Genomic DNA, 13,011 nt, shown 5'->3' with positions numbered 1-13,011 from the left:
TCTGTTCCAGTATAATTTGTATTCATCATTCTCCAGTACATTATGCGGTGCATACTTGTATGTGGGAACATGTTGTTTTATTAGTTTATGTTTTATGGCAAGCTGTTGATATATTATTTTTGCTACATTGTCATGTCTTTTGGGGTATTCTGTACTTGCTAGTATTCTACATCCGCTTGTGACGACGTCTACTGTTTCTATTTATTGTTTGCAAAGTCTGCATTTATCTGTTGTGGTATTGGGATCTTTAATAATATGCTTGCTGTAATATCTGGTGTTTATTGTTTGATCCAGTATTGCAATCATGAATCCTTCCATCTCACTGTATATCTTGCCTTTTCTTAGCCATGCGTTGGATGCGTCTTGATCGATGTGTGGCTGTGTTAGATGATACGGGTGCTTACCATGTAGTGTTTTCTTTTTCCACTTTACTTTCTTTGTATCTGTTCATGTTATGTGATCTAAAGGGTTGTAGAAGTGGTTATGAAATTGCAATGGTGTAGCCGATGTATTTATATTTTATATGAGTGACTGCTTTGTGTATTTTGCTAGTTTCTGCTCGTTCTATAAAGAATTTTCTTAAATTGTCTACCTGTCCATAATGTAGGTTTTTTATGTTGATAAATCCCCTTCCTTTCTGCTTAATGTGAATCTTTCTGTTGCTGAATGTATGTGATGTATTCTATATTTGTGGCACTGTGATCGTGTAAGTGTATTGAGTGCTTCTAGGCCTGTGCTACTTCATTTCACCACTCCAAATGAGTAGGTCAATATTGGTACAGCATAGGTATTTATAGTTTTTGTCTTGTTTCTTGCTGTCAATTCTGTTTTCAGTATTTTTGTTAGTCTTTGTCTATATTTTTCTTTTAGTTCTTCTTTAATATTTGTATTATCTATTCCTATTTTTTGTCTGTATCCTAGATATTTATAGGCATCTGTTTTTTCCATCGCTTCTATGTAGTCGCTGTGGTTATCCAACATGTAATCTTCTTGTTTAGTGTGTTTTCCCTTGACTATGCTATTTTTCTTACATTTGTCTGTTCCAAAAGCCATATTTATATCATTGCTGAATACTTCTGTTATCTTTAGTAATTGGTTGAGTTGTTGATTTGCTGCTGCCAGTAGTTTTAGATCATCCATGTATAGCAAATGTGTCATTTTGTGTGGGTATGTTCCAGTAATATTATAGCCATAATTTGTATTATTTAGCATGTTGGACAGTGGGTTCAGAGCAAGGCAGAACCAGAGAGGACTTAATGAGTCTCCTTGGTATATTCCACGCTTAATCTGTATTGGCTGTGACGTGATATTATCTGAATTTGTTTGGATATTAAGTGTGGTTTTCAAATTTTTCATTACTATGTTTAGGAACTGTATTAATTTAGGATCTACTTTGTATATTTCCAATATCTGTAGTAACCATGAGTGGGGTACACTATCAAAAGCTTTTTGGTAATCAATGTATGCGTAGTGTAGCGAACTTTGTTTAGTTTTAGCTTGATATGTCACCTCTGTATCTATTATCAGTTGCTCTTTACATCCTCGTGCTCCTTTGCAGCAGCCTTTTTGTTCTTCATTTATAATTTTGTTCTGTGTTGTATGTGTCATTAACTTCTGTGTAATGACTGAAGTTAATATTTTGTAGATTGTTGGTAGGCATGTTATGGGGCGATATTTTGCTGGGTTTGCTGTGTCTGCTTGATCTTTAGGCTTCAGATAAGTTATTCCATGTGTAAGTGTATCAGGGACTGTGTATGGGTCTGCAATGTAACTGTTAAATAATTAAGTTAGATGTGAATGTGTTGAGGTGAACTTCTTTAGCCAGAAATTTGCTATTTTATCATTTCCAGGGGCTTTCCAATTGTGCATAGAATTAATTGCTCGGGTGACTTCTTGTTGCAAAATTATCACTTCAGGCATTTGTGGTATCATCTTGTATGAGTCTGTTTCTGCTTGTATCCGGGTTTGACCATATGTTGCTCCAGAAGTGTTCCATGTCTGTTATGTTTGATGGATTGTCTATTTTAATGTGTGTGTTATCTATTGTTTGGTAAAATCTCTTTTGGTTTGTGTTCAATGTTTGGTTTTGTTTCCTTCTATTTTCACTTTTTTTTGTATCTTCTAAGTCGTTTGGCCAATGCTTGTAATTTCTGCTTCTTTTCATCTAATTGCACAATCGCTTCTTGTTGTGAGGTTTTACCTAACCTTTTTCGTTTTTTTTCTGACATTTCATTTCTTATAATTTGTGTTAGCTGTCCGATGTCTTTTCTCAGTTTTTCTATTCTGATCTGTAGCCTGTGTTGCCATGCTGGTTTTGTGGGTTTCTTCTGTGTGTTGGTTGGTTCTGATCTCTGCCTAGTGTGTATATTTAGTGTAGTGAGTGCTCCTATATAAACCAGTAGTTGTAACTCTTCCATAGTTGTTTTTTCATTTATTTTGTTGTGTATGATTGTGTTGATAGTTTTTATTGTTGTTTCGACTTGTGGGTTATTTGGTGGTCTATGCAAGAATGGTCTAATGTCTGTATTTGTGTCTTTGTATTCTATATATGTCAGCTGAAATTTTTTCTTCTATATCTAACATGAGTGTCACTTCGTGTTCTATTTGTGCTTGTTCTGGTGGCTGTCTAAAGATTTTGTTTTCCTCTGGTTGTTTAATTGACGCGTTTTGTTCTTTGTTTGTTTTTTATGGGATGTTTGAGTCCACTACTGTATTTTCTTCTTCTTCTAATTGCACATTATTTTGTTCCACTATTTGTTGTACTGTTTGTTTGATGTTTTATAATTCTGACTGGGGTATCCTGTTATTTTTTATTATTACACGGATATGATCAGCTAGTCGTTGTTCTGTTAAAAATTTTAATTCCGGGTATCTGGTAATAAATGTTGTGTATACTTGTGATCTGTATCCAATTGTGTTGGTTCCTAGGTTTGTTGCTTGGTAATAACAGAACATGAGGTGTCGATTAGCTTCATCTGACCATCTCATCCTCTGTCTTTGTTTTCCTTCTAGGGTGGTTGCAGGAAGCATATCCTGCAAAACACCTCTATTTGGATTTAAATCATTTTCCAGTTGGCTAGCAGTGTTGTTACCATTGTGGGCGGGCATAGGGTTCAAGCGTCGTCCCCGACCATGACGGCGCTTGTCCGAGGCTTCTTTAGTTCTGTCCTGAACCAAGTAATCACACAAAAAGGGGGGTTAGCCCTATTAGTGGTTTGTTCTTTTCGTTGCCTTTTACGACTGGCAGAACATACCGGATGCCTATTCTTTTCCCGGGCCTCCACGGGAATTATTATTATTACTTCTTTCAGTCAGGGTAACACGTCCTTTCTATCAGTCAATGAAAATTACACACAGTATTTGACTTGGATTTGTCTGACTTGAAGACCCTGTCAAGTTTAACCAGAAGCAGAATTATGTTTTCAACTAATATTTATCTGGTGTCAGTTTTGGACAAGTGTTAAAATATTAGATTTTATAATATAGTCAGACTTAGAAATGCTTTATGGTTTTGTGAGAGATTTGACAATAGAAGTCTGAAGACTAGACATTGCCCTTCTGGTAGCCATTTTTAGATCTGTCTGCAGTTCTACATTTTACTTTACATGGCTTGTGCAAAAGGCATTATTTTATGGTATATCTTCATAACACTGTTTGTATACCTGTGGGATAGGGGATCTACTTAACTGGTTTGCTAGGTGTATATATCTGTAGAGTCTCATCAATTTTTACTTCATCCCAAGTTCCTTTACATTACTGACATGGTTAAAATCTCTTCTGATAGTAATATCTCGCCTGTGGAAACTATACATTATTGTACTGAGGTTTTCCTTCAAGTTATCTGTTACTTCTGAAGGTGTGTCTTGTGACTGGTTGAAATATTCAATTAAAACTACTAGTTTTTTTATTAAAGTTAATTTTGATCCATTATTATTATTATTATTATTATTATTATTATTAAACAGTGGCATGTGAACAGTAATGAAGAATTCTCAGATCACCAATATTTTATTATTCTTAAATGTTTCAGAAGCCAGAGCCATTCCTTATCAGTGGGCTAAGGGCAGAAGACACTGACACTGAGTTTCCAGGTTCCAATCAATTTTATTATGACAGCCAATGGAAGTGAACCTCAATGGTTTCTATCAAACAGCATCATTGCAACTAGCCTCAGAAACCATGTACACAGGTTTTATCCAAAATCCTGGCCATCGGCTGCTAGAGGTGATCACTTAATTCAACAATTAACTTTCACAATTAAGTCCTGCTTCCACATAAGCTGCAGACAGCAGCAGTCTGTACAGTTCTCTACCATCTGAACAGTGCACTGACATGACAAAAGTCATGGGATAGTGATGTGCACATATACAGATGGCAGTAGTATCGCGTACACAAGGTATGAAAGGGTGAAGTAGTCATTTGCACTCAGGTGATTCATATGAAAAGGTTCCGATGTGATTATAGCCATACGACAAGACTTAACAGACGCTGAACGTGGAATGGTAGTTGGAGTTAGGTGCATGGGACATTCCATTTTGGAAATCGGTAGAGACTTCAATAGTCTGAAATCCACAGAATCAAGACTGTGTCAAGACTTCCAAATTTGATGCATTACCTATCACCACAGACAACGCAGTGGCCGATGGACTTCACTTCACGACCATGAGCAGCAAGATATGTGTAGAGCTGTCAGTGTTAACAGATGAGCCACACTGTGTGAAATAAACACAGATATCAATGTGGGATGCGCGAAGAATGTATCCGTTAGGGCAGCACGGCCAAATTTGGCGTTAATGGGCTACGGCAGCAGACTGCCTTTGTTAAGGCAGCTGACTGATGCGAGTGCCTTTGCTAACAGCACATCGGCTGCAGTGCCTCTCCTGGGCTCATTACCATATTTGTTGGACCAAAGATGACTGGAAAGCCATAGCCTGGTCAGATGAGTCCCGAGTGCAGTTGGTACGAGCTGATGGCAGGGTTCAAGTGTGGTGCAGACCCCATGAAGCTATGGACCCAATTTGTCAGCAAGACACTGTGCAAGCTGGTGGTGGCTCCATAATTGCCTATGTTTACATGGAACGAACCAAACATTGACTGGAAATGGTTATTTTCATCTACTTGGAGACCATTTGCAGCCATTCAGAGACTTCATGTTCCCAAGCAATGATGGAATTTTTATGGATGACAATGCGCCATGTCACCGGCCCACAACTGTTTGCGATTGGTTTGAAGAAAATTCTGAACAATCTGAGAAAATGGTTTGGCCACCCAGATCACCCGATTTAAATCCCATCAAACATTTATGGGACATCATCGAGGGAGGGATCAGTTCTGTGCACAAAATCCTGCACTAGCTGCACTTTGGCTACAAAGGCAGGATGGCTCAATATTACTGCAGGGGATTTCCAGTAACTTTGTGAGTCCATGCCATGTTGAGTTGCTGCACTACATTGGGCAAAAGGACGACCAACACAATATTTGGGTGTACCCCATGACTTTTATCACCTCAGTGTATGCTATTGTGTATGTCAGTGATCTAGCAGTAAATGGAGTGTAGTATTAAACTTTCAAACCCAGTTTTTGAGACTGTTCATTCTTTAATGTTTTTGTGATGCAGTAGATCTGTTTGGAGTATCTCAATAAAGCAATGATATAATTTACTTAACTTTTTGGCATGCTAACACTTCTGTCCAAAAACATATTGGCAACAAAGGAAATAACTAGGTATCCATCTTGAGACAACTTATGCACCAGAGCTGTTTGGGACATCCATCAACAATGTCATGCTCTTTGCATCACAGTAAATGCCTCTGATTCCTGCTTTTTTGTTGAGTGATTGTCTATGGAAAATCTATACTATAAGCAGAATGAAGACTGTGTGGAGTGGAACACATGCAATAGAAATGATAATACATCATTAATGTTTGAGGTGTATGATTGAGTTCTTAAAGAAGTGGTATACCAGTGTTTCAAAAGTGGTATACCAGTATTTTCCCAGAACTGGAAGTTACCTCATGTGGAAATATCCAAGAACTTAGTGGCTGCTAATACCACCAATGTGACAACTTCCTATACAGGGCATGGCAGGAGAGATCTTAAAGTATAAAATCAGCTGTCGGATTCAACTTTACCTGAAATTCTAATGAATTACAGATTAACCATTATTAGCTTATATTGTAAATAACTGCGAAAGAAGCTTACCGCAAATGTCACAATGCAGTGAGATGTTGTGCAATTTTTATGTTGAAACAGACTGTGTTCAAGTGCAATTTTACATCATATATGAGTACCAGTTTAGACCATCTGTGCCAGTGAGGAAACATGGTGGCAGGAGAAAATGTATATTTCAACCTAATTAAAAATTATCTGATGCCACACAGTAATCAATCAAAATGCACATCAAAAAAGAAACAAACAAAGAGACAGGTAATTACATCAATTGTTGCAGATATGAGCTAATTTCCACATTTTTTACTGCTTAATCTACTGAAAAGAAGTTATATAAATCAGCCTATTAATTGCTTTTGTAATTTTTTATCACACCTTGTTTGTAATTGTCAAAGGAAATCAAAATTCTTGTCACTGATGTTATCGTATGACTTTATTTTAGCAAACTAGTTTTTACACATGAATCTTCATCTATACTCCACACAATCACTTTGAAGCACATGGCAGTAGGTACTTTTCATTGTATCGTACATTAAGGTTTCTTCCTGTTTCATTCGTAGATAGAGCATGGGAGGAATGCCTGCTTGTAAACTTCTGTACGAGCTGATAGTTATTTAATTTCATCTGCATAATATCTTAGGGAAGTTTCAGAACATTCATAATTTCTACTCTGAAAGATGGTAGGTGAAGTTTTCTATGCATGGTTTGTAAGAGAATTTTCTTTTTCAAGCGTTTGTCAGTTATGATTTTTCATCAATTGTGTTACACACTCTTCCCAGTCAAATGAATTGACACAAGGTATAGCAATGTGCAATCAGATAAAAATACGTATTTTAGATTAAAGAAACACACTTGGTTTTGCCAAAAGCAGATACCTATGACTATGCCTAGCAGATACTGAATTGATGTAGCCAGAAGACTTATGAATCATACTGGAAATTGAATGTTACAGTAGGAAAATACTTAATATAGCACTTAGCTATTCTACTAGTTACGGTACCCAGTAACATGCAGCTAAGAAGAGTCCTCAAACTATAAAACCGAAGAACTTTTCATCTGTCTGCACTATTTCAACAGTTAAATTGACACAACAGTTGATGAAATCCACAGGACACTCAACATTCACAGTAGTTAGGAATTTATTCAGTATGTCATTAGTGGACTAACTGAAATTAATATTAGCATTCCCAATCTAAATCTACATCTACACTCCACAAGCCTCCTTAAGATGTGTGGCGTGGCTGAGGGTACTTTGTGTACCAGTGTCACTTCCCGCTTTTCCTGTTCCTGTTGCGTACAGTTTGTGGGAAGATAAATTGGTGGTATGCCTCCGTGTGGACTTGAATCTCTCCAATTTTATCTTGATGGATTTTTCGCGATATATACATAGGAGACAGCAATATGCTGACTGACTCTTCTAAGAATGTATGCTCTCAGTACTTTAACAGCAGACAATACTGTGATGCAGAAAGCCTCACTTGCAGCATCTGCCACTGAAGTTGGCTGAGCATCTCCATGATGTTTCCACACTTGCTAAATGAATATGTAATGAAACATACTGCTCTTCTTTGATTGTGGTAATGGTCATGATGATGATGATGATGATGATGATGATGATGATGATGAATGATTTTTGGGGCGCTCAACTGCGCGGTCATCAGACCCCGTACAAAGTCCCAATTTTTACACAGTCTGATCTAGCCACTGTCATGAAAGATGATGATGATGATGAAATGATGAGGACAACACAAGGACCCAGTTCCTGGGCAGAGAAAATCCCCAACCCAGCTGGGAATCGAACCCGGGACCCCGTGATTCAGAGGCAGCAATGCTAGCCGCTAGACCACAAACTGCAGGGGCCCTTCTTTGGGTCTCCTATGTTTCCTCTATCAGTCCAATCTGGTACGGGTTGCATATTGATGCTACTTCCTTTGTTGATGGACATTTCCTGAGGATTTTTCCAGTGACTCTCATTCTGGCATCTACCCTATGTGTGATTAATTTTATCGTCACTTCCACTTCAAATTGCTCTGTAGCACTCTCCTAGGCTTTTAATGGAAGTAACTGCTTCCAGTGACTGTTCTCCAGTTTTGTAATCACACAATAAAGGATCTTCCTGTCTATGTATTCACAATATGTTACATTTGTTGATGTCAAGGACCAATTTTCTACCATCGTGACTTTTTACACAAGAGTGTCATCTGTGAAAAGCCTCATGGAACTTCCAATTATATACTAGGTCATTTATATATATTGTGAAAAGCAGTGGTCCTATATCACTGCTTTAGGGCACATCAAAAGTGCTTTTAGGTCTGAAGACTTCTCTCATTCGGAATGACATGATGTGTTCTGTTAGTTAAAAACCCTTCAACCCAATAACACACCAGGTCTGATATTCCATATGCTCGTATTTTGTTCATTTGGCAACAGTGTGGAACAGTATTAAATGCCTTCCAGAAGTTGAGGAACACGGCATCTACCTGGACATCTGTGTCTACTGTTTTCTGGGTCTCTTGGATGAACAAAGCAACTTGGTTTTCACTCGATCATTTTTGGAACCCATGTTGGTTCCTTCAGAGGAGACTTTGGTTCCCAGAAATTTCACTTGTAGATGGAGTATGTTAGCAGTCAGTTCTAAGAATTACACCTCCTTGATAATTCTATGTAAGTGTTCTGATAATCTACAATACATTATTAATGTGAAACTATCAGAAACTAAATTAAGAATAAACTGAGCCTGCTGTGGGTTGCTGTATAGAAACCACAGGCCTTGTTCAGTTTGGTAAACCACCACCTCTTAATTTATGATGTAGGTTGCCATCAATGCATCTGAACATTATGTCTAGCCAGCTTTAGCCTCTTTTGTTATTTTGACACTCTTTCTTTTTTATGTTTGACTATCCCTCATCTCTGAGGACTGGACAACAATGGGCTATTCTTAGCAGCACAAGACTTCCGGATCTGCTCAATTACAATAGGTTGGCTATGGGAAGACATTCTCCCTGTTGTCAATGTAGTCAAGATATGGCAACATCCCACAAAAATTTAGAAACCCAATTGTCATTTCCTGTAGCGAACCTGATTTACCCAGACAAATTCATTTGAAATTTTGTTTGTTAACGATCTGTACTAATAATAAAACTGTAAAACAGTCATGTCTAACTGTCTGAACACACTTGTTTCCAAAACTATTAACTATACAAATTTTCATGGGGTAACTTGAATGTAGCTTCGGGCACTTAGGCTTTAATTCTATCAAAATCAGATCACAGAAAAAAAAGATATTGTAATTTAAAATTTTATCCAAAACCATCACATCTGTCCATTTGAACATGCCAATTTCTGAAACTACTCGACATATTTTCATGAGTTTTTCACAGGTGACTTGAGCATAGCTTGGGCAACATATAGGCTTTCTTTCATCAAAATCAGATCACAGAAAAACAAAAGATATCATAATTTAACATTTTACATAAAATTGTTGACTCAGCTTGGTAGTACAGATGTTTAATCATCATAGATGGCACTGTTAGTTTTTTTTAAACTTAGTGACAGACACATTGTTGGAAGTTAATGTCAGTGATAGACTTAAGCAGTGCAATCTGATTTTTATGAATAAAAACTAACAGAGAATTTACTCTGTTAGGATATATAGATTTACTGATTTGGCTTTGTGAATTAAAAACTCAATGATATTGCCTTATTTTCTTTGGTAGTTTTATTTGTATTTGACATCTTTCTTAGTGAGGGTTTTTTACTGCCCCGGGTAGCTGAGTGGTCAGTGTGACAGACTGTCAATCCTCAGGGCCCGGGTTCGATTCCCGGCTGGGTTGTAGATTTTCTCCGCTCAGGGACTGGGTGTTGTGTTGTCCTAATCATCATCATTTTAACCCCATCGATGCGCAAGTTGCCAAAGTGGCATCAAATCGAAAGACTTGCACCTGGCGAACGGTCTACCCAACGGGAGGCCCTAGTCACATGACATTTACATTTACCACAGTGGTAGAAGCATTTTCCGAAGTTTACGTCAGTGGCAGAATTAAGCACTGCAGTCTTATCTTTATGAATACAAACAAATATTGAATTTACTTGTCTAGGATGTACGGATTTACTGATTTCACTTTATATATTAAAAACTTGATGACACTGCTTTGTTTTGTTTGATAGGTTTTATTTATATTTTTTGCTAGAAAAAAATGAATTTATTAACTTTGCTCTGTGATTTGGGTGCCTACTCATTACATTTTCATTGCTACAAAAAAATGCCTAGAAAACAGTCAAGTCTCTCTGAATGCCTCAGAACAGCTAAAAGACTGAGGACTATTTGGTCTCAAGAACTCAATGAAGACCCTGAGGCATGACTTTCTGCGGCTCGAGAACATCAGGCTTTAAACTGCTTTGGAAACTCCTTCTGAAATTGAGGCACAACATAACTCTGGTTGAGAGCATAAGGCATTTTTCGCTCCTCAAAACCCTTCACTCAGTGAGCTTATGTGATGCCATGACCATAAACAAAGCCAACGGCCAGATGCTGTGTGGTGTGGGCACAGGTCTTAGGGTCAGCCAGTTGCTGTTCGCATGGTCAGCTCTACATAGCTCTCTCCTCTGTCAGTGAAGCAAACAATTACTTTGTTCGTGGCCCCACTCATACTACTCCAAATTTCATATACAAAGAAGCTTTACAAATCAAAAATAAATTCCATGCATTTGAAGTCTTGAGCACAGCTATAAATAAATACCTGGACAACACTGGGTTTCTCAGCTAGTTCACAAATAAGATTTGAAACTGAGCCTATAAATTTTAAATTTCTGACTCAAGGAAGATGGTCACATATGCACATTTCAACTGACTTTAAATCTCAGTTTATGAGCTATCTGCCTTAACCACCATTACAGTAAAATGAGTATCTGCAACAGCAGTATCCTGTTAGCCATGTGGTACAATGTTTTCTCCACATATGATGGGTACTGTAATAGTCACTTCAAATATTGCTGCAGAACCAATATATTTAAGTCAGATATTTTCTCTTTCTGTAATCAAGCTGCAAAATGACCCAATGGAATTCAGTAACGAAATCATAGAAAAAAATCTTTTGTGTTATTATTGCTGCTGTTGCATAAACTGAATATCATCTTTTGGAAACCATCAACCTTTCACTTAACTGTAATGAAATTCATATATTGTTAGTATATTATTCTTATTATAATTTCATTATTTTTTCCATATGCTGGAGCCACCTCACATTGGTTGTCTAACAGCAGAAATAGCTGCCAGTGAACTGCTAGACTGTTGCCAATTTTACAAAAAGCTGTCAACAGAAATGAGCCTCCTCAATTTGTAGCCAACTTACCATTGCCTCTAGTGTTAGAAATTAAGTGTACATTATGGTATAAAAGGAATGTGTTCCACATAATGAGACATATTTGAGAAGCAGGGGCTATTTGCTTATATTTAAATACTGCCACCCCGGAACAAAGTATAATGAATGCAGTGCTCTCTACCAACTGTTTACAATGTCACAGAAGTCATTGTTTAGATTCAATGGTTGTTTGACACAGGGTGAAAGCAAAAAACAATGGCTTCAAAAATTGTTGTTCAAACAAGTTGTGAAATACGGGTGGCAATCTGATTTTTGCATGCAAAAGAAACTACAGACCAAATTCATCCGAAGTTCTGACTACTTTATAGGTCTACAATAATGAATGAAGAAAAGATAAGACAAAGGAACTAAGACTTAAAAAGTGGTGGTAAAAATGTGGATCATGAATAGCAGAGTGACAGGTTCAGTATCTAGACCGATGAAATCATTCAACACGTGAGCCAAATACTGCAGTTTGATTGATGAGTCACAATTGGTGCTCTGCCTGATGAGTATCCTTGTGTTGCACACACTCCTGTTTACGAGACTGTCAAGGGACTGCCTCAGATATTGCAAATTGTGTGCAGGATTAGTACCAAAAATGTTTAACCGACACAAAGGTCAAAGCATATCACGAGGGCAGGTGTTTTTGGAACACTATTGACAAGATGGAGATGATTTGTTTTCCACACAGTTGTGGGTAACAATATATGGATATCCTAAACCATTGCATAGTTGAAACAACAGGCAATGGAGTGGTGCCATTAAGCTTCACCAAAGCCAAAAAACTTAAAGTAATCCGCATACTCAAGAAATTATGGATAGTGTTTTTGGGATGAGAAGGACACTTCTTTGGTTGATTTCATATAACATGGGTTAATAGTTGTTGACACGTATTGCGAAGTGCTCACAAAGTTGAGATGTGCCATCAAAGATTGATGGTGTGGGAAACTGCCATCCGAGATAGGCCCTCTCCTTGATGTGTGTGCACACACTGTCCATATAACGGTAAAGATCCGGCATTTATGTTGGAGACTTTTCAAACAACCACTCTACAGTTCTGACCCACATCCAGCAATTACTAGCTCTTCTTGCACTTGGAACAATTGTTTGAAGATGATGAGGATCTCAAGATGGATATTGTCAACTGGTTCAATTTCCAGGCAAAGAACTTCTATGCAGAGGAGATGAAGAAGCTAGTAGAGCATTACAAAAAGTGCTTAGAAGTGGACAGTGTTTACATGGAGAAGTAGAGAAGATTTGTGGGAAATTAAAGCAAGCAACAAACACCAAACACTTTTTCTAATGAATACACATATTTTTATGAGCAAACAGCCCTTACTTCTGAATTTGCCTCATATTATTGTGGAAGATGTCAGACACAGTGGACTGTCAAAAGAAAGGAATGTGTGCCATAAGGAAAAATCAGGGAATCAAAATGGGAGTTGAACCTGCACTCCAATCAGCAGAAATTAATGATGTT

This window comes from Schistocerca serialis, chromosome 3 (genome assembly GCF_023864345.2).
Source record: "Schistocerca serialis cubense isolate TAMUIC-IGC-003099 chromosome 3, iqSchSeri2.2, whole genome shotgun sequence".
NCBI classification, from domain to species: Eukaryota; Metazoa; Arthropoda; class Insecta; order Orthoptera; family Acrididae; genus Schistocerca; species Schistocerca serialis.
The sequence above is the reverse complement of the archived record's forward strand: the minus strand, read 5'-3'. Positions refer to the sequence as shown.